General features: G+C 44.7%; 2 pseudogenes; both read left to right on the top strand.

Annotated features, from left to right (window-relative positions):
* Nucleotides 1-1,150: 1,150 nt before the first annotated feature.
* Nucleotides 1,151-3,798, top strand: LOC137241745 (AP-1 complex subunit beta-1 pseudogene; annotated as a pseudogene).
* A 467-nt stretch (nt 3,799-4,265) lies between these two features.
* LOC137241744 (AP-1 complex subunit beta-1-like) overlaps nt 4,266-23,108 on the top strand; it is a 33,877-nt pseudogene continuing 15,034 nt past the window's right edge.

Raw genomic sequence — 23,108 nt, 5'->3', positions numbered from 1 at the left:
CCCAACGTCAGCAGGACCGGTGATGATCGGTAGAACGTCGGATCGGCCAGCTTCATAAACTGAAATGGGGCAGCTATCGACGGGTCCATATTCGCCGTTGGGTTCATTCTTGCATAGTTCGCCACTACAGTGGCTTGGGTTGTAACTTTCCCAGCCACCCCATACTTCCTTCTCAATACTATGGTGCATCGCGAATGGTACGCGGCGTTGGTGCGTTCTAGGCGGAGATCCTTTGCCAAATTTGCATCGATAATGGTGGTGGGGGCGCACGCGTCTAAAAGGGCGGGGAACAAATGAAGACGGCCTCCGGCTTCAATACGTACTATTGCCGTCGGCGCAACGGCGATAAGTGATCGCGTTATGGTTGGTGCCACTAGATTATCCCGGAGTCGGCCGCTCCTGAAGCTCGTAGGTGCTTGGCGTTTCCGAACGAGAGCTTTGTGGTTGTTGCGTACTTTAATCGGGGCCGCCCTTCCAGCAAATTGACGTGACGAGCGGGACGGACGCGGTTGCGCGTCGTCACGCTGTTTACCAGTAGGGCGGTGCGATTGGCGAAAAGGACGTGTCTCCGCGCCATCCCCGTTTTGTGGGCGCACTAAGGTGCCGTGCATACTCGAGCGGAACTCAGGTCTCTCGTGGCGTAGCGGTGGTCGAAATCGCTGCCTCTTTAAGCCGCCTTGTTGTATCGGTTGATTTATCTCTGCCGTATTGGCAAGCCTCTCTTCTTCCTCTTCTTCTTCGACCTGCTGTGCCCATGACTTATATTGCTCAGTAACATGGATGGAGAGTACTCCATCTGAGCTCGCATCATCGTCGTCGTTATGACCTTGCGTTGGCAGGGGCTGGTCGTCGTCGATATGGAGCGTAGTATGGTGCTGCTCATTACATCGTCGGCATCGATCCTGGCTGGGGCATATTTCAAGGCGGTGAAATGGCGATAGGCAATTTGGGCAATATTTATGTATTAATACTTCGCGTAGACGCGCTTCGGCCGACATACCCTGGTATATCGGGCACAATCTCACTCCGTGAGGCTTGTTGCATAAACGGCACGCGGTGGTGAACGAATTGGCGCGTACCTCTGTTTTGGAGCGCTTCAAATTGAATCCAGTCATTTCTGGAAATGGAAGCGTTTAATTTTATGGCCGTAATGGGGTTGTTGGGTGACCAATGGCGTTTGGGTGGGGTAAAAACAAATATATCCCATATATTTTCGCGAAAGAAACGGAAAATTTAATTTAAATAAAGGATTAAAAGCCACGAGTAAAACCTTATGTGCGCAAAGAACCGAAGAAAAAAACGGATTTAGTAGTCATCCATGCGATGTGGCTGGTGCTTTAGCACATTTAATATATTTTCTGATTCGATTTATGTCGGTAGATGTCGCCGACATATATCTAAAATTTATTTTAAATTTGTGGTGAACTTTGTTTTCAAAACAAGTGGCCTGCCACCACACGGAACGGTTCGAAACCTGGCTGAAAAGGTACAACAAAGTTGCATTTCTATCATTCAACATTATTTTCGACGTGTATTGTCGATAATGTTGAGATTCGTGGAATTAAGTATTTTAAATCTCGACCAAATGAATGATTGATAGAGATATGTAATACGCGACATGTGTGGCGTGTTGTGCGCGATATGTCGTGCGGCAAGTAGTGCGTGACGTGTAGTGCGCGAGATGCTTGCGCATGAGGCCTAACGTTTGTATTGCAATAATCATTGTGAATTCACAATGATTGCAATTCTTTGACTGTCAGAAGTGAGTGTAGAAATTCTGACGTTTTCTACAATTTCTCACTTCCTGAATTAAAAAAAAAATGTCATTCATATAAACCACGCGGTGAGTATAGATACTAAACTTCGTAATCTTACTTTTTATTAACTAATTTTGTATTTTCATTTTCAGGTTTTCATTCCATGGTTTTTCATAACGCTGGGAAGCGAAATTTTACGCGATTTCCTGATGTGGTCAACTGTATGCAAACGGATAATTTGGAGCTTAAGAAATTGGTTTATTGATATTTAATGAATTACGCTAAATCGCAACCAGATATGGCAATTATGGCAGTTAATGCATTTGTGAAGGACTGCGAAGACTCCAATCCCCTTATACGTGATTTGGCTGTACGTACGATGGGATGTATACGCGTTGATAAGATAACCGAATATTTATGCGAGCCACTACGAAGGTGCTTGAAGGATGAGGATCCCTATGTACGTAAAACAGCCGCGGTTTGTGTTGCTAAGCTTTATGACATCTCATCATCAATGGTCGAAGATCAAGGCTTTTTAGATCAATTAAAAGATTTACTCTCCGATTCGAATCCCATGGTGGTGGCCAACGCTGTTGCTGCCCTGAGTGAAATTACCGAAGCAAGTCAGTCGGGTCAACCCCTTGTTGAAATGAACTCAGTTACTATTAACAAATTGCTTACTGCGCTTGAAGAATGCACCGAATAGGGACAAGTATTCATTCTTGATTCATTGGCTAATTATAGTTGGGCGTTGTGCTATAAAGGTTGAACCATCAGCCGAACGCTGCGTTTCTACACTTCTCGATTTGATTCATACCAAAGTAAATTATGTTGTTCAAGAGGCAATTGTTGTAATTAAAGACATTTTCAGCCAGTACCCGAATAAATATGAAAGCATTATTAGCACACTTTGTGAGAATCTGGATACACTCGATAAGCCTGAGGCACGTGCCTCCATGGTTTTGATTATGGGCTGGGCGTATTGATAATGCTGATGAATTACTCGATAGCTTTTTGGAAGGCTTCCAAGATGAAAACACTCAAGTGCAATTGCAATTGTTGACCGCTGTGGTTAAATTATTCTTAAAACGCCCATCTGACACGCAAGAGCTTGTGCAACATGTACTTTCTTTAGCTACGCAAGATTCAGATAATCCTGATTTGTGTGATCGTGGTTTTATCTATTGGCGATTGTTGTCCACTGACCCCGCTGCGGCCAAGAAAGTTGTTTTGGCTGATAAGCCTTTGATATCAGAAGAAACTGATTTGTTAGGGCCTATACTATTGGATGAGCTAATTTGTCATATTAGTTCCCTGGCAAGTGTTTATCATAAGCCACCAACAGCATTTGTTGAAGGACGTGGTGCTGGCGTGCGCAAATCACTATCAAATCGTGCACCTGCTGCAGGTAATTCAGAAGCCGAGACGGGTAGTGAAGCACTGGTATTACCCAACAAAGAGTCGCTGATTGGCGACTTATTATCAATGGACATTAACGCGCCTGCCATGCCGGCAGCAGCGCAAACAACCAGCAATGTCGATTTACTAGGCGGTGGTTTGGATATCTTGCTTGGCGGTGGACCCACATAACCAGCAGAAGGAGGTGCCACTAGTTTACTTGGTATCAGGAGCTGCCCTAACTGTGGGTGTTCAAATACCGAAAATTTGTTGGTTACCTGCCGAGAAGGGTAAAGGTCTCGAAATACAAGGTACATTTTCGCGTCGCAATGGTGAAATATTTATGGATATGACTCTGACCAATAAAGCAATGCAACCTATGAGTGGCTTTGCCATACAACTAAATAAAAATAACTTTGGCTTAATACCCGGGGCACCTATGTAAGTGGCACGTTTGCCGCCCAACCAGAGTACCGAAGCTACACTGTCGCTTGGCACTCATGGCCCTGTACAACGCATGGAACTATTAAATAATTTACAAGTAGCTGTCAAAAAAAATATCGATATCTTTTACTTTGCATGCTTGGTACATGGTAACGTACTATTCGCCTGGACGTTAAGTTGTTGGTCAGAAGGAGTTTAATTAAATTTAACTGACTACAACAGTGATCCATGTGATGAGTGTACATTATTGTAATTTTTAACGATAATGCGAAATCACGAATCTTGATGGTTATTGTTTAGAGAAAAAAGATAAAATAACGAGTGAAGTGGCTTTTGAAGAACATGAAAAAAGTTCCACGACTGAATTTACATAGCTCAACGGAACTCAATAACTTAATCGTCAGCTTTCTATCGTCAAGCGATCCTTCACCACTTTTCTATATGCCACCGCTTTGGCATACGTCATACGAAAGCGAAACTTTTGAGCACTTAATCACGGCTTGATATATCGGCAAAACGCTCATAACCATTTACAATTGAAAAGGTGATGTTGCAAGTTGTGCTGCTAAACATTCTTTATATCTAAGTGCCGACCAGGACAACGCGCTAGAACCGGAGGTAGCGGGTGCCGATAGAGCCAAGTCTGTCCGACATTTGCCGGTGGATATGACACAAAGGAAGCGACAGGTGTGTATAAAATTACATCTTGGAGGTACTGAAGGCTTATTAATATAATTATATTCTTCTTTTTTCTGAGGGAAGATTGTGCAATCAACATGGCTAACTCATACAACTCTTCCGCTATTGCCCGACGATGGCAACGTACCAACGTCAGAAGCTGCAGCGCTGCATTATGAAATAAAAGGAGCGGTTGAAGAGGGACGCTATGGATATCGATCCGGTGAGTAGTAGTAATTGAAGATTCGAAATCTCTCGCGGTAATGAGCCATAATGTTGGTCAGATACGCCATCATCTCGTTGCAAGATCCTGAGCCAGATTAATTTGTTGATTTCTTGCCTTTTAAATGCTCTCTACGCATAACTTTTTCCAAAAAATTAGAAAAGAACCATGAATTTAAATAAAATGGCCCAAGTCGGACATGTTTCAAATTGACCTCAAGTTCTTAAGTTACCCGAGATGGGCGCAATTTTTTTTCAAAAATTCTTTGTCCCGATTTGCTGAAAGAATAAACGAAGTCAGCGATGCCAAATTCTTTAGTAGGCTCCAGGGGTTTAACTACTCTCTTGAAATGATTCTCAGAGCATACTTAAGTGGAAGATATATGTACGTATGAGTATGGTTTGAAAATGCATTTTATTTGCTTAACTATAAAATAGCGTCTGAAATGCTGATTTTGACGCTTAATACTTCAACACCCAAGTCTCCCGGTTTGACATTTCCTGAAGCTAACGGCCCCATTCCCAACCTATCCACTTTGTTTATATATCACCTGCACGTTACGGTCCTTGTTACCGATCTTAATAAGTAAGCACATATTTTAACCAGGTTTGGCTTTGTCCTTCGCAAGACCACTCAAAGTGGCGGAGCAAAGCTTTTCCAAGACCGTCGAACAATTGAATATCGGAACGTAGAGGATAGTCGAACTAGTCGACATGACGACGGTCATCCATGATGAGCTTTTATATCATAAAGCCGGAACCCGGACTATCGAAGTCACATGTTACTTAATTAATAATTAATAAATTTATTTGTGAAGGTAAATGGTAAATGTTTGTAAGGGAGAATGGTTTGCAAAACAGCGGACGGGGAATTTTCCCCACAATATAGAAACCTTTATCTCTAGGCAATGAAAAAAAAAACTATAATGTACTCAAAAAGAAAAGATGAAACGCTTCTTATCGCTAACTGAGAAGAAAGCAAGGAATTGCTTTCTGGTATTTTAGTGGCGAAGGGAACTTTCGTTGGGAACATTGCTCCGTCGATACATTAGTTTTTTTAAACGAAAATACTTTTAAATTTGGACGTTTAGTTCATATGGGATATGCTATTTGGGTGATGTAATTGCTAATTTAATTGCCGATTCTGTGGCAGATAGTGTATCTGCGTTAGGGTTCTGTTGGCCTCATTCAGTGGGGAACGAGAGCTGGGTTGTCGTTGTGTTGGCCTCGTTCGGGATGAACGAGAGCTGGGTTATTAGAGGGATGTGGCTATTAAGGTCCATTTTCTTCGTCCTTGGGCGGAGGTAGGTAGGTAGTTTGAACTGGCCGGTCCATGAGGACCTCACATAGACTGATTGAGCCCGTAGTGTTACCAGAAGTTTGTTTTAACGACCAAACTGAAAAACCCTATCAAAAACCAGGACTTATGTTATAAAATAACTCCGTCCTCTTGGCAAATACTAGAAGCTTCCTAGGACTTAAGCCACTTGCTGTTTCTAGATCTGACAGCTGTATCACTCCTAATAGCTGGAGTCTTAGCCTGGCAAGTGCAGGGAACGTGCACAAAACGTGCTCGATCGTTTCCCCCTCCAACCCGCACTTCCTACATCTGCTATCACTGACCAAGCCTAATTTAAAGGCATGTGACGGTAGGGTTGAAGGCAGTGTCCAGTCAGAATACCCGTCATGAGTCTACAGACCTCTCTTTTTAATGATAGAAGCAACTGTGTTAGTCTAAGGTTGTAAGACCTACTCATAATCTTCGACACTTTACAGCCCGGCGCTTGAACCCACGCCTTTCCCGCTTGGTCGATCATGTGCACCTCTCGCATTCGCTTAATCTCGCTCAATCTAATTGGGACATCTACGGAGCAAGCTTCAAGGGATGCGCCCTTTTTAGCTAGTTCGTCCGCTTTTTCATTCCCATCTATTCCCATATGCCCTGGGACCCAATATAGATGTATGCTTCTCCCTGTCCCGATTCTCTCCAGAGACTGCTTACACTCTAACACGCATTTAGATGCTGTGCTATGCGAGTTTATTGCCTTAATTGCTGCTTGACTGTCATTATAAAAGTTAACACGGTTGCAGCTTAAGCTATTCTCTTCCAGGGTTTCTACTGCTTTGTTACGGCTAATATTTCCGCTTGGAAAACGCTACAGTAATCCGGCAGCCTGTAGGATCTGCTTATTTCCGGATCAGCGCAGTATACCGCAGACCCTACTCCTTCCACTACTTTAGAATTTTTTGAGGTATGTTGTTTTTTGTGTGGCTTTCCACCAAACAAGAACTCCATAGTATAGAATAGGGCTTACAATCGCTGTAAAAACCCAATGAGAAAGAGAGGGCGATAGGCCCCACGTACACCCCAGCATTCTTTTACATGCATAGGGTGCCGTTGAGGCCTTCTTGACCCTCTCCTCCACGTTGAGCTTCCATGACAGCTTACTGTCTAGAATGATTCCTAGATATTTGGTGCAAGGTTTCTCCTGTAAGTTCACCCCTCCTAACTCAGGCCTGTCCAATTTGGGACCTTGTACCGCTTTGTAAACAAGACCATATCCGTCTTCTCCGCATTGACTTTCAACCCGACATTAGATGCCCAGGTATGAATATCCCGAAGCGCCCGATCCATCAAAGAACTAATCGTTGGAAGGCCCTTTCCACTTATGACAATTGCAACGTCATCTGCGTAAGCCGTAAGTTTTACGGGTCCCTCATCGAATTGCCTGATCAGTTGGTTGATGACCAGCGTCCACAGCAGAGGTGATAGCACTCCTCCCTGCGGCGTGCCCCTGTCCACTGATTTCGTGGCCTCGTACAATCCCCATTGTGATGTAATCTTTCTGCAATTTAACATGCAGCCGATCCATCTCATTAAGGCAGCATGTACTTTAATGTAATTAAGACCATCCATAATCGCCCTTTTGCAACATTATTGAAAGCACCGGCAATGTCCAAGAAGGCTCCTGGAGCATACTCCTTATATTCCAGGGATTTCTCTATGCTTATTACCACCCTAGCAATGCGGCGTCTACCGACTTGCCTTTGGTGTACGCATGCTGTGTTGTGGAGAGCAGCTTTTCATCCACGTTGGACTTTATGTACACATCTATCAGCCTCTCAAAGGTTTTGAGCAGAAATGATGTTAAGCTAATGGGTCTATAGTCTTTGGGATACACGTGACCGATCTTCCCCGCCTTTGGTAGAAAAGCTACACGAGCAGTTCTCCAAGAGTGCGGTACATGATTCAGTCTTATGCACCCATCGAATATTATTTTTAGCCATTCCACGACCGCCCTACTTGAGACTTGTAGCATGGCCAAGAATATACCATCTGGGCCCGGCGATTTAAACTTAGAAAACGTCTTCACTGCCCACTCGATCCTTGTATCGGTCACCAAGCCCGGCACTACTAGCTCCGTGACCGAAGTGTGAGTGATGTCTGCTGGCTCTTCTAAACCGTCTCCCGATGGGAAATGTGTATCGAGAAGCACCTCAAGGGATTCCTCACTATTACGTGACCATTCCCCGTTCTCTTTCTCTATTATTCCCTGGACTATGCTTCCCTTTGCTAGGACTTTTTCAACCGTGCTGTTTCGCTGGAGCACTCTATGTCCGTACAGAAACTTTTCCATGAGTTTCTCTTCGCCCTGGTAACTTGACGCTTGTAGATCCTCAGTAGTCCCTATACTCGTCCCGACACGCTTCGCTTTCTGCGGTCTTTGCGAGCTTAAACATTTCTTTTACCTGTCTTCTTAGAAGACTCAGCTCATTGCTCCACCATGGCGGCTTTGTTTTTCCTCTGAATCTTCTTAGAGGGCAAGCTTTGTTATACGCAGTCATAAGCGTCTTTGTTAGGAATTCATTCGACTCCTCCAGTTTCTCTACATAAGCAACCTCTTTGGGTTGTCCCAGTTTTGTTTCTACATGTTTCTGGAATTTAGTCCAGTTCGTTGACCTAGGGTTTCTAAAGGTTCCCCCCTTCTCTATCCTCTTTAGGGGGATGATGAAGCTGATATACGCATGGTCGGAGAAGGATGGTCTATCAAGAACCATGCAATCATACCTTGATATATCACGCTCGGAGCTCAATGTAATATCCAGAACATTGCTGGATTTTGGACCAATGTATGTAGGGACATTTCCCCTGTTGGCTATCTGCAAATTGGTTTGCAGGATGTAACAAAACAGAGATTCGCCTCTCTCGTTCGTATCTGCTCCTCCCCACGCAATGTGGTGCGCATTTGCATCTGCGCCTATGACCAACCACCCTTTGCGCCCTTTCTCCTGTACTAGCCTTTTGCACTCCATCGGTGGAACCACCGCAGCATGGACCATGTAGCAGGACGCCAGGATAAATGCCTGCTTATTCTTTTGCTCAATGGCCACCGCTACGAGATCCTCAGTGGTGTAATAAGGCAGCATATATGAATGCAGCTGTTTCCTTACCATTACTACAGCTCGCACCCGTCCTTCCGTTTACGCGTAGTAAACGCCAAATCCGCGCGCGCTAAGTCCAGAAACCTTTCCTCCCGATGAGAGCCACGGCTCCTGGATCAGCGCCATGTAAACGAACCCTCCTCAAGGGTTAGGAGGAGTTGGCTCGACGCCATTTTACTGTGTTGGAGGTTTATCTATAGGACTCGCAGCACCATTAGGCTGTTTGTCCCCCTCCAGCACTTTCGTCTTGACGTCGTCGTCCTCCCCTTGCCCTTTTGGTTTAAAGTATTCGATGCCCCTTTCAGCCTCTCGTGACTGTTGTGCCAGGTATTCCTCTGTGCGAGTCACAGCACCATTTAGCGGTTGGTCCTCTTTTAGCACGTTCGTGGTGACGTCGGGGACCTCCACCTGTCTTTTTTCCCTTGGGCTTTTGAGGTCCTTTTCGACTTCGCCCACCTCTAGCGTGTTAGGGGTTTTATCCTCGGGACTTCTTTTCCTGAGTCGCATGTAAATTTTGCCAGTGCCAAAGGACATTTTGCCAAGCTGCGCGTACAAAATATCCTCCGCCTGCTTGTTTATTTGGAAGATGTAGAACTGACCATCCTCGGTAGGCCGAGATACAGTAAATACCTTCCAATCCTGTGTCGGTATGTTCGGATTCTGATTCGCAGTGCATCCTCCGACTTCATCACGCATGGTATCCATACCTTAACTTTTGGGACCGTGGGGATTTTCGCTTTATCCACCACCTCAAACCGCGCGTTCGTGCCTTGCCTTTGGAGGTTTGGAACCACTTCCTTTAGCCACCGCAAGCTCGCGATGTTGTCGCACGCTATCATCTTCACACCATTATACCATCCCCCCGAATCAAAGGTTGTTGGAAGGGGCTTACTTGGTTGTTCCCGCATCATCTTAAGCATTAAGCTAATAAGCTCCCTTTCCACAGATCTCCACCTTTCAGTAGTCATTTGTCCGAAAGGACTGCTACGATCAACCAGCGCCACAGTCAGTGATTGCTTTGCCACATCACTCATCTTCTCGGGAAAAGCAGGAGTCTTAGTGTTATCTCCCTTTGGCACCTCCGAGAAAGCCGGAGTCTTAGCGTCAACTCCCTATAGCGCCTCCGAGAAAGCCGGAGTCTTAGCGTTATCTCCCTTCGGCTTATCTCCTACTTCCGTAATTGGAACTTCCCTCTTACTCGCAGCTTTCGAGGTAGTTGCTACCTCGCTATTGGAGCCCATCTGTCTTACAGCTTTGGGCCTACTTGTCTTGTCTGTGCGACTGCCCTGTCTCGCGGCTCTAGGACTGGGTCCTTTCTACCTCTTGAAAGCAGGCTTGTTGCCTTCTGCCGAACGTTGCCTCTTCATTCTGCCATTCGACGTTTCTTCCTCCTCGTACCGGTTGCAGAACCGAAGGTTTCTCGCAGCAAACCTTTTGAACTGCCTTCGACCTACTTCTACCACTTCATGGGCCCAGTCCAAACACTCGATTTCCACTTCTGTTGGGTCGACCACTGCTCCCAAGCGTTGTACAATTCTTAGTGCTGCACGGTACTGCGAGAGAGCTCTTTTACTTCCTCTGCTCCGTACCCTTATCCACTCTTCTACTCCGTTTTCATTTGTGTGCTTCTTCAACAAGGAGTTCATTGAATCAGCACTACTCTCGCATCCCGAGTCCGACGCATCGCTTAATTCGTATTTGTCGTCCTTGGATTGCGACTCAGTCCTCCTCTTTACATCGTCCTTATTACAATCAGATAATGAGTCGTTCATCTTGGTCGTACGACCACCTGCCCGACAAGGCGGGCTCAGCGGTCCAGTATTATATACGGGGAAAGAACCGTCCGCCATAGCAGCGCCCCTTACTGTGTTAAGGCCATTAATACTTCCCGAGGTGGCCCGGTATCGGGAAGGCTCTGTTCGAATACAGCCGAATTTATCCCCTCGCTGCAAATCGTCCAATAGGCACGGTCCGCATAACACCCTGGATTAGGGGGTTGGCAGTTCTTGGTCACCGACATCCCGCCGCCCTCCTATGAGGCGAGACGGCATAGATGTCAGTCCTAAACAGCTCCGCAGCATAGTCGGACGCTACGGAGTTCGGCTAAGCCCTCACACCACGGACAAGGTGCCTACCCTAGTAAGGGCCTTGGGCGGAAGTAGTACCAATTTCGCGATTGGTCTCGTAATTTGTCCCCTTACTTGTATTGACGTCAACAACACGTACACGGTTATCGGAAATACAAGTCCTTAATGCTGTTATTAAACGATTTTAAGGACTTCCGATCAACAACATCGAATAAAATTTTAAAATCTTTTTGAAGTGACGATTCTTTCTTTTTCTGGGATGGTGATTTCTTGCGTTTATAATTTTTTGTTATACTTCGCCACTTGTAATAACATCGAACAATTCTTCTCTCTATTATTTGACGTTTGGTAGTAGGAATACCATACTTTTTCCAAAGCTCTATAACCTAAGCTGCTGCATTTTTAGCACTTTTTGAGACAGAAGCTTTAAGATTATTTAACTGGTAAAAAAATACGCACATAACTTCTTCCATGGTTGGCAATTTCAGCTCGAGAATTTTCGGCATTGGGTTGCCTATGAAAGTAATTTCGTTATTTATATTATACGGTTAACAGATTGATAACGACTACTTACTTAAGAATTTTTTTTAAATATGATGTGCAACTTTTTTCTTTCGTGTTGTATAAAGTGAAAAGAAATGCTGTAGCAGTGGGCTAATAGATTTAAATATATACCTAATCCTTTCTTTAAAAAGATCTTCTTGAATCACTGTTAACAAGCGTTAGGTAGGTGTATGAATGTATGCATGTGCGGTGGCATATTTATGTATTCGTAAAGAATCTCAGGCAGGCGTAAATACATTATAATATTAAATACATTAAATCTTCTCTAGGACACTTGCAAAACTGGTTAATTTCGGTTCTTGTTGTTTTTGCAAACCAGATGTAGGCAACTACAAAATGTTAACATCAAAATTCTGCAATTTTAATGCCGATTTTAAATGTTCCGTTGTTAACCGTGAATATCTCTTTTATGGTTTGGTAAATGAAAAAAATGCATTTTACCTTTTTTGTAGACTTTTAACAAAACCTTATGGGTTTCAGAAATTAGTCAATTTTCGACCTCGAAGAACTTTGTAAGAGCGTTCAATTCGCTGCAAAAACTGGGGTAAAAGTTGGCTGTACGATTTTTGGGTGAGAAGATATATTCATTTACATAAAAGCTTTTCACGAAAACAAAAAACGTCGATGAGGCACGCTTTCCCATTAACATAAAAAACTCATATTTGGTCATTATACTCCATTTATGGTCAGGAATTCGAAAATCTGTGTACCCTTTGAAAAAAACGAAAATCGATTTTTTTGGCCCACTCTAATGAGTATGCGTGTTGAAAATTACAAAATATCTATATTGGGTGGGCTCCAGACACGACGAGACCGAAAATCGTGGCTTGAGTGAGCAGCCCACTGACAGTGGAGGAGGGTGAACCGCTGACCATTATATTGACGTAAGCGTCGGCACCCAACGTCAGCAGGACCGGTGATGATCGGTAGAACGTCGGATCGGCCAGCTTCATAAACTGAAATGGGGCAGCTATCGACGGGTCCATATTCGCCGTTGGGTTCATTCTTGCATAGTTCGCCACTACAGTGGCTTGGGTTGTAACTTTCCCAGCCACCCCATACTTCCTTCTCAATACTATGGTGCATCGCGAATGGTACGCGGCGTTGGTGCGTTCTAGGCGGACGCGTCTAAAAGGGCGGGGAACAAATGAAGACGGCCTCCGGCTTCAATACGTACTATTGCCGTCGGCGCAATGGCGATAAGTGATCGCGTTATGGTTGGTGCCACTAGATTATCCCGGAGTCGGCCGCTCCTGAAGCTCGTAGGTGCTTGGCGTTTCCGAACGAGAGCTTTGTGGTTGTTGCGTACTTTAATCGGGGCCGCCCTTCCAGCAAATTGACGTGACGAGCGGGACGGACGCGGTTGCGCGTCGTCACGCTGTTTACCAGTAGGGCGGTGCGATTGGCGAAAAGGACGTGTCTCCGCGCCATCCCCGTTTTGTGGGCGCACTAAGGTGCCGTGCATACTCGAGCGGAACTCAGGTCTCTCGTGGCGTAGCGGTGGTCGAAATCGCTGCCTCTTTAAGCCGCCTTGTTGTATCGGTTGATTTATCTCTGCCGTATTGGCAAGCCTCTCTTCTTCCTCTTCTTCTTCGACCTGCTGTGCCCATGACTTATATTGCTCAGTAACATGGATGGAGAGTACTCCATCTGAGCTCGCATCATCGTCGTCGTTATGACCTTGCGTTGGCAGGGGCTGGTCGTCGTCGATATGGAGCGTAGTATGGTGCTGCTCATTACATCGTCGGCATCGATCCTGGCTGGGGCATATTTCAAGGCGGTGAAATGGCGATAGGCAATTTGGGCAATATTTATGTATTAATACTTCGCGTAGACGCGCTTCGGCCGACATACCCTGGTATATCGGGCACAATCTCACTCCGTGAGGCTTGTTGCATAAACGGCACGCGATGGTGAACGAATTGGCGCGTACCTCTGTTTTGGAGCGCTTCAAATTGAATCCAGTCATTTCTGGAAATGGAAGCGTTTAATTTTATGGCCGTAATGGGGTTGTTGGGTGACCAATGGCGTTTGGGTGGGGTAAAAACAAATATATCCCATATATTTTCGCGAAAGAAACGGAAAATTTAATTTAAATAAAGGATTAAAAGCCACGAGTAAAACCTTATGTGCGCAAAGAACCGAAGAAAAAAACGGATTTAGTAGTCATCCATGCGATGTGGCTGGTGCTTTAGCACATTTAATATATTTTCTGATTCGATTTATGTCGGTAGATGTCGCCGACATATATCTAAAATTTATTTTAAATTTGTGGTGAACTTTGTTTTCAAAACAAGTGGCCTGCCACCACACGGAACGGTTCGAAACCTGGCTGAAAAGGTACAACAAAGTTGCATTTCTATCATTCAACATTATTTTCGACGTGTATTGTCGATAATGTTGAGATTCGTGGAATTAAGTATTTTAAATCTCGACCAAATGAATGATTGATAGAGATATGTAATACGCGACATGTGTGGCGTGTTGTGCGCGATATGTCGTGCGGCAAGTAGTGCGTGACGTGTAGTGCGCGAGATGCTTGCGCATGAGGCCTAACGTTTGTATTGCAATAATCATTGTGAATTCACAATGATTGCAATTCTTTGACTGTCAGAAGTGAGTGTAGAAATTCTGACGTTTTCTACAATTTCTCACTTCCTGAATTAAAAAAAAAATGTCATTCATATAAAACACGCGGTGAGTATAGATACTAAACTTCGTAATCTTACTTTTTATTAACTAATTTTGTATTTTCATTTTCAGGTTTTCATTCCATGGTTTTTCATAACGCTGGGAAGCGAAATTTTACGCGATTTCCTGATGTGGTCAACTGTATGCAAACGGATAATTTGGAGCTTAAGAAATTGGTTTATTGATATTTAATGAATTACGCTAAATCGCAACCAGATATGGCAATTATGGCAGTTAATGCATTTGTGAAGGACTGCGAAGACTCCAATCCCCTTATACGTGATTTGGCTGTACGTACGATGGGATGTATACGCGTTGATAAGATAACCGAATATTTATGCGAGCCACTACGAAGGTGCTTGAAGGATGAGGATCCCTATGTACGTAAAACAGCCGCGGTTTGTGTTGCTAAGCTTTATGACATCTCATCATCAATGGTCGAAGATCAAGGCTTTTTAGATCAATTAAAAGATTTACTCTCCGATTCGAATCCCATGGTGGTGGCCAACGCTGTTGCTGCCCTGAGTGAAATTACCGAAGCAAGTCAGTCGGGTCAACCCCTTGTTGAAATGAACTCAGTTACTATTAACAAATTGCTTACTGCGCTTGAAGAATGCACCGAATAGGGACAAGTATTCATTCTTGATTCATTGGCTAATTATAGTTGGGCGTTGTGCTATAAAGGTTGAACCATCAGCCGAACGCTGCGTTTCTACACTTCTCGATTTGATTCATACCAAAGTAAATTATGTTGTTCAAGAGGCAATTGTTGTAATTAAAGACATTTTCAGCCAGTACCCGAATAAATATGAAAGCATTATTAGCACACTTTGTGAGAATCTGGATACACTCGATAAGCCTGAGGCACGTGCCTCCATGGTTTTGATTATGGGCTGGGCGTATTGATAATGCTGATGAATTACCCGATAGCTTTTTGGAAGGCTTCCAAGATGAAAACACTCAAGTGCAATTGCAATTGTTGACCGCTGTGGTTAAATTATTCTTAAAACGCCCATCTGACACACAAGAGCTTGTGCAACATGTACTTTCTTTAGCTACGCAAGATTCAGATAATCCTGATTTGTGTGATCGTGGTTTTATCTATTGGCGATTGTTGTCCACTGACCCCGCTGCGGCCAAGAAAGTTGTTTTGGCTGATAAGCCTTTGATATCAGAAGAAACTGATTTGTTAGGGCCTATACTATTGGATGAGCTAATTTGTCATATTAGTTCCCTGGCAAGTGTTTATCATAAGCCACCAACAGCATTTGTTGAAGGACGTGGTGCTGGCGTGCGCAAATCACTATCAAATCGTGCACCTGCTGCAGGTAATTCAGAAGCCGAGACGGGTAGTGAAGCACTGGTATTACCCAACAAAGAGTCGCTGATTGGCGACTTATTATCAATGAACATTAACGCGCCTGCCATGCCGGCAGCAGCGCAAACAACCAGCAATGTCGATTTACTAGGCGGTGGTTTGGATATCTTGCTTGGCGGTGGACCCACATAACCAGCAGAAGGAGGTGCCACTAGTTTACTTGGTATCAGGAGCTGCCCTAACTGTGGGTGTTCAAATACCGAAAATTTGTTGGTTACCTGCCGAGAAGGGTAAAGGTCTCGAAATACAAGGTACATTTTCGCGTCGCAATGGTGAAATATTTATGGATATGACTCTGACCAATAAAGCAATGCAACCTATGAGTGGCTTTGCCATACAACTAAATAAAAATAACTTTGGCTTAATACCCGGGGCACCTATGTAAGTGGCACGTTTGCCGCCCAACCAGAGTACCGAAGCTACACTGTCGCTTGGCACTCATGGCCCTGTACAACGCATGGAACTATTAAATAATTTACAAGTAGCTGTCAAAAAAAATATCGATATCTTTTACTTTGCATGCTTGGTACATGGTAACGTACTATTCGCCTGGACGTTAAGTTGTTGGTCAGAAGGAGTTTAATTAAATTTAACTGACTACAACAGTGATCCATGTGATGAGTGTACATTATTGTAATTTTTAACGATAATGCGAAATCACGAATCTTGATGGTTATTGTTTAGAGAAAAAAGATAAAATAACGAGTGAAGTGGCTTTTGAAGAACATGAAAAAAGTTCCACGACTGAATTTACATAGCTCAACGGAACTCAATAACTTAATCGTCAGCTTTCTATCGTCAAGCGATCCTTCACCACTTTTCTATATGCCACCGCTTTGGCATACGTCATACGAAAGCGAAACTTTTGAGCACTTAATCACGGCTTGATATATCGGCAAAACGCTCATAACCATTTACAATTGAAAAGGTGATGTTGCAAGTTGTGCTGCTAAACATTCTTTATATCTAAGTGCCGACCAGGACAACGCGCTAGAACCGGAGGTAGCGGGTGCCGATAGAGCCAAGTCTGTCCGACATTTGCCGGTGGATATGACACAAAGGAAGCGACAGGTGTGTATAAAATTACATCTTGGAGGTACTGAAGGCTTATTAATATAATTATATTCTTCTTTTTTCTGAGGGAAGATTGTGCAATCAACATGGCTAACTCATACAACTCTTCCGCTATTGCCCGACGATGGCAACGTACCAACGTCAGAAGCTGCAGCGCTGCATTATGAAATAAAAGGAGCGGTTGAAGAGGGACGCTATGGATATCGATCCGGTGAGTAGTAGTAATTGAAGATTCGAAATCTCTCGCGGTAATGAGCCATAATGTTGGTCAGATACGCCATCATCTCGTTGCAAGATCCTGAGCCAGATTAATTTGTTGATTTCTTGCCTTTTAAATGCTCTCTACGCATAACTTTTTCCAAAAAATTAGAAAAGAACCATGAATTTAAATAAAATGGCCCAAGTCGGACATGTTTCAAATTGACCTCAAGTTCTTAAGTTACCCGAGATGGGCGCAATTTTTTTTCAAAAATTCTTTGTCCCGATTTGCTGAAAGAATAAACGAAGTCAGCGATGCCAAATTCTTTAGTAGGCTCCAGGGGTTTAACTACTCTCTTGAAATGATTCTCAGAGCATACTTAAGTGGAAGATATATGTACGTATGAGTATGGTTTGAAAATGCATTTTATTTGCTTAACTATAAAATAGCGTCTGAAATGCTGATTTTGACGCTTAATACTTCAACACCAAAGTCTCCCGGTTTGACATTTCCTGAAGCTAGCGGCCCCATTCCCAACCTATCCACTTTGTTTATGTATCACCTGCACGTTACGGTCCTTGTTACCGATCTTAATAAGTAAGCACATATTTTAACCAGGTTTGGCTTTGTCCTTCGCAAGACCACTCAAAGTGGCGGAGCAAAGCTTTCCCAAGACCGTCGAACAATTGAATATCGGAACGTAGAGGATAGTCGAACTAGTCGACATGACGACGGTCATCCATGATGAGCTTTTATATCATAAAGCCGGAACCCGGACTATCGAAGTCACATGTTACTTAATTAATAATTAATACATTTATTTGTGAAGGTAAATGGTAAATGTTTGTAAGGGAGAATGGTTTGCAAAACAGCGGACGGGGAATTTTCCCCACAATATAGAAACCTTTATCTCTAGGCAATGAAAAAAAAAACTATAATGTACTCAAAAAGAAAAGATGAAACGCTTCTTATCGCTAACTGAGAAGAAAGCAAGGAATTGCTTTCTGGTATTTTAGTGGCGAAGGGAACTTTCGTTGGGAACATTGCTCCGTCGATACATTAGTTTTTTTAAACGAAAATACTTTTAAATTTGGACGTTTAGTTCATATGGGATATGCTATTTGGGTGATGTAATTGCTAATTTAATTGCCGATTCTGTGGCAGATAGTGTATCTGCGTTAGGGTTCTGTTGGCCTCATTCAGTGGGGAACGAGAGCTGGGTTGTCGTTGTGTTGGCCTCGTTCGGGATGAACGAGAGCTGGGTTATTAGAGGGATGTGGCTATTAAGGTCCATTTTCTTCGTCCTTGGGCGGAGGTAGGTAGGTAGTTTGAACTGGCCGGTCCATGAGGACCTCACATAGACTGATTGAGCCCGTAGTGTTACCAGAAGTTTGTTTTAACGACCAAACTGAAAAACCCTATCAAAAACCAGGACTTATGTTATAAAATAACTCCGTCCTCTTGGCAAATACTAGAAGTTTCCTAGGACTTAAGCCACTTGCTGTTTCTAGATCTGACAGCTGTATCACTCCTAATAGCTGGAGTCTTAGCCTGGCAAGTGCAGGGAACGTGCACAAAACGTGCTCGATCGTTTCCCCCTCCAACCCGCACTTCCTACATCTGCTATCACTGACCAAGCCTAATTTAAAGGCATGTGACGGTAGGGTAGAAGGCAGTGTCCAGTCAGAATACCCGTCATGAGTCTACAGACCTCTCTTTTTAATGATAGAAGCAACTGTGTTAGTCTAAGGTTGTAAGACCTACTCATAATCTTCGACACTTTACAGCCCGGCGCTTGAACCCACGCCTTTCCCGCTTGGTCGATCATGTGCACCTCTCGCATTCGCTTAATCTCGCTCAATCTAATTGGGACATCTACGGAGCAAGCTTCAAGGGATGCGCCCTTTTTAGCTAGTTCGTCCGCTTTTTCATTCCCATCTATTCCCATATGCCCTGGGACCCAATATAGATGTATGCTTCTCCCTGTCCCGATTCTCTCCAGAGACTGCTTACACTCTAACACGCATTTAGATGCTGTGCTATGCGAGTTTATTGCCTTAATTGCTGCTTGACTGTCATTATAAAAGTTAACACGGTTGCAGCTTAAGCTATTCTCTTCCAGGGTTTCTACTGCTTTGTTACGGCTAATATTTCCGCTTGGAAAACGCTACAGTAATCCGGCAGCCTGTAGGATCTGCTTATTTCCGGATCAGCGCAGTATACCGCAGACCCTACTCCTTCCACTACTTTAGAATTTTTTGAGGTATGTTGTTTTTTGTGTGGCTTTCCACCAAACAAGAACTCCATAGTATAGAATAGGGCTTACAATCGCTGTAAAAACCCAATGAGAAAGAGAGGGCGATAGGCCCCACGTACACCCCAGCATTCTTTTACATGCATAGGGTGCCGTTGAGGCCTTCTTGACCCTCTCCTCCACGTTGAGCTTCCATGACAGCTTACTGTCTAGAATGATTCCTAGATATTTTGTGCAAGGTTTCTCCTGTAAGTTCACCCCTCCTAACTCAGGCCTGTCCAATTTGGGACCTTGTACCGCTTTGTAAACAAGACCATATCCGTCTTCTCCGCATTGACTTTCAACCCGACATTAGATGCCAGGTATGAATATCCCGAAGCGCCCGATCCATCAAAGAACTAATCGTTGGAAGGCCCTTTCCACTTATGACAATTGCAACGTCATCTGCGTAAGCCGTAAGTTTTACGGGTCCCTCATCGAATTGCCTGATCAGTTGGTTGATGACCAGCGTCCACAGCAGAGGTGATAGCACTCCTCCCTGCGGCGTGCCCCTGTCCACTGATTTCGTGGCCTCGTACAATCCCCATTGTGATGTAATCTTTCTGCAATTTAACATGCAGCCGATCCATCTCATTAAGGCAGCATTTACTTTAATGTAATTAAGACCATCCATAATCGCCCTTTTGCAACATTATTGAAAGCACCGGCAATGTCCAAGAAGGCTCCTGGAGCATACTCCTTATATTCCAGGGATTTCTCTATGCTTATTACCACCCTAGCAATGCGGCGTCTACCGACTTGCCTTTGGTGTACGCATGCTGTGTTGTGGAGAGCAGCTTTTCATCCACGTTGGACTTTATGTACACATCTATCAGCCTCTCAAAGGTTTTGAGCAGAAATGATGTTAAGCTAATGGGTCTATAGTCTTTGGGATACACGTGACCGATCTTCCCCGCCTTTGGTAGAAAAGCTACACGAGCAGTTCTCCAAGAGTGCGGTACATGATTCAGTCTTATGCACCCATCGAATATTATTTTAAGCCATTCCACGACCGCCCTACTTGAGACTTGTAGCATGGCCAAGAATATACCATCTGGGCCCGGCGATTTAAACTTAGAAAACGTCTTCACTGCCCACTCGATCCTTGTATCGGTCACCAAGCCCGGCACTACTAGCTCCGTGACCGAAGTGTGAGTGATGTCTGCTGGCTCTTCTTAACCGTCTCCCGATGGGAAATGTGTATCGAGAAGCACCTCAAGGGATTCCTCACTATTACGTGACCATTCCCCGTTCTCTTTCTCTATTATTCCCTGGACTATGCTTCCCTTTGCTAGGACTTTTTCAACCGTGCTGTTTCGCTGGAGCACTCTATGTCCGTACAGAAACTTTTCCATGAGTTTCTCTTCGCCCTGGTAACTTGACGCTTGTAGATCCTCAGTAGTCCCTATACTCGTCCCGACACGCTTCGCTTTCTGCGGTCTTTGCGAGCTTAAACATTTCTTTTACCTGTCTTCTTAGAAGACTCAGCTCATTGCTCCACCATTGCGGCTTTGTTTTTCCTCTGAATCTTCTTAGAGGGCAAGCTTTGTTATACGCAGTCATAAGCGTCTTTGTTAGGAATTCATTCGACTCCTCCAGTTTCTCTACATAAGCAACCTCTTTGGGTTGTCCCAGTTTTGTTTCTACATGTTTCTGGAATTTAGTCCAGTTAGTTGACCTAGGGTTTCTAAAGGTTCCCCCCTTCTCTATCCTCTTTAGGGGGATGATGAAGCTGATATACGCATGGTCGGAGAAGGATGGTCTATCAAGAACCATGCAATCATACCTTGATATATCACGCTCGGAGCTCAATGTAATATCCAGAACATTGCTGGATTTTGGACCAATGTATGTAGGGACATTTCCCCTGTTGGCTATCTGCAAATTGGTTTGCAGGATGTAACAAAACAGAGATTCGCCTCTCTCGTTCGTATCTGCTCCTCCCCACGCAATGTGGTGCGCATTTGCATCTGCGCCTATGACCAACCACCCTTTGCGCCCTTTCTCCTGTACTAGCCTTTTGCACTCCATCGGTGGAACCTCCGCAGCATGGACCATGTAGCAGGACGCCAGGATAAATGCCTGCTTATTCTTTTGCTCAATGGCCACCGCTACGAGATCCTCAGTGGTGTAATAAGGCAGCATATATGAATGCAGCTGTTTCCTTACCATTACTACAGCTCGCACCCGTCCTTCCGTTTACGCGTAGTAAACGCCAAATCCGCGCGCGCTAAGTCCAGAAACCTTTCCTCCCGATGAGAGCCACGGCTCCTGGATCAGCGCCATGTAAACGAACCCTCCTCAAGGGTTAGGAGGAGTTGGCTCGACGCCATTTTACTGTGTTGGAGGTTTATCTATAGGACTCGCAGCACCATTAGGCTGTTTGTCCCCCTCCAGCACTTTCGTCTTGACGTCGTCGTCCTCCCCTTGCCCTTTTGGTTTAAAGTATTCGATGCCCCTTTCAGCCTCTCGTGACTGTTGTGCCAGGTATTCCTCTGTGCGAGTCACAGCACCATTTAGCGGTTGGTCCTCTTTTAGCACGTTCGTGGTGACGTCGGGGACCTCCACCTGTCTTTTTTCCCTTGGGCTTTTGAGGTCCTTTTCGACTTCGCCCACCTCTAGCGTGTTAGGGGTTTTATCCTCGGGACTTCTTTTCCTGAGTCGCATGTAAATTTTGCCAGTGCCAAAGGACATTTTGCCAAGCTGCGCGTACAAAATATCCTCCGCCTGCTTGTTTATTTGGAAGATGTAGAACTGACCATCCTCGGTAGGCCGAGATACAGTAAATACCTTCCAATCCTGTGTCGGTATGTTCGGATTCTGATTCGCAGTGCATCCTCCGACTTCATCACGCATGGTATCCATACCTTAACTTTTGGGACCGTGGGGATTTTCGCTTTATCCACCACCTCAAACCGCGCGTTCGTGCCTTGCCTTTGGAGGTTTGGAACCACTTCCTTTAGCCACCGCAAGCTCGCGATGTTGTCGCACGCTATCATCTTCACACCATTATACCATCCCCCCGAATCAAAGGTTGTTGGAAGGGGCTTACTTGGTTGTTCCCGCATCATCTTAAGCATTAAGCTAATAAGCTCCCTTTCCACAGATCTCCACCTTTCAGTAGTAATTTGTCCGAAAGGACTGCTACGATCAACCAGCGCCACAGTCAGTGACTGCTTTGCCACATCACTCATCTTCTCGGGAAAAGCAGGAGTCTTAGTGTTATCTCCCTTTGGCACCTCCGAGAAAGCCGGAGTCTTAGCGTCAACTCCCTTTAGCGCCTCCGAGAAAGCCGGAGTCTTAGCGTTATCTCCCTTCAGCTTATCTCCTACTTCCGTAATTGGAACTTCCCTCTTACTCGCACCTTTCGAGGTAGTTGCTACCTCGCTATTGGAGCCCATCTGTCTTACAGCTTTGGGCCTACTTGTCTTGTCTGTGCGACTGCCCTGTCTCGCGGCTCTAGGACTGGGTCCTTTCTACCTCTTGAAAGCAGGCTTGTTGCCTTCTGCCGAACGTTGCCTCTTCATTCTGCCATTCGACGTTTCTTCCTCCTCGTACCGGTTGCAGAACCGAAGGTTTCTCGCAGCAAACCTTTTGAACTGCCTTCGACCTACTTCTACCACTTCATGGGCCCAGTCCAAACACTCGATTTCCACTTCTGTTGGGTCGACCACTGCTCCCAAGCGTTGTACAATTCTTAGTGCTGCACGGTACTGCGAGAGAGCTCTTTTACTTCCTCTGCTCCGTACCCTTATCCACTCTTCTACTCCGTTTTCATTTGTGTGCTTCTTCAACAAGGAGTTCATTGAATCAGCACTACTCTCGCTTCCCGAGTCCGACGCATCGCTTAATTCGTATTTGTCGTCCTTGGATTGCGACT

This window comes from Eurosta solidaginis, chromosome 2, assembly GCF_040869045.1.
Source record: "Eurosta solidaginis isolate ZX-2024a chromosome 2, ASM4086904v1, whole genome shotgun sequence".
Classification (NCBI taxonomy): Eukaryota; Metazoa; Arthropoda; class Insecta; order Diptera; family Tephritidae; genus Eurosta; species Eurosta solidaginis.
This window is presented reverse-complemented; position numbering and strand designations above follow the sequence as displayed.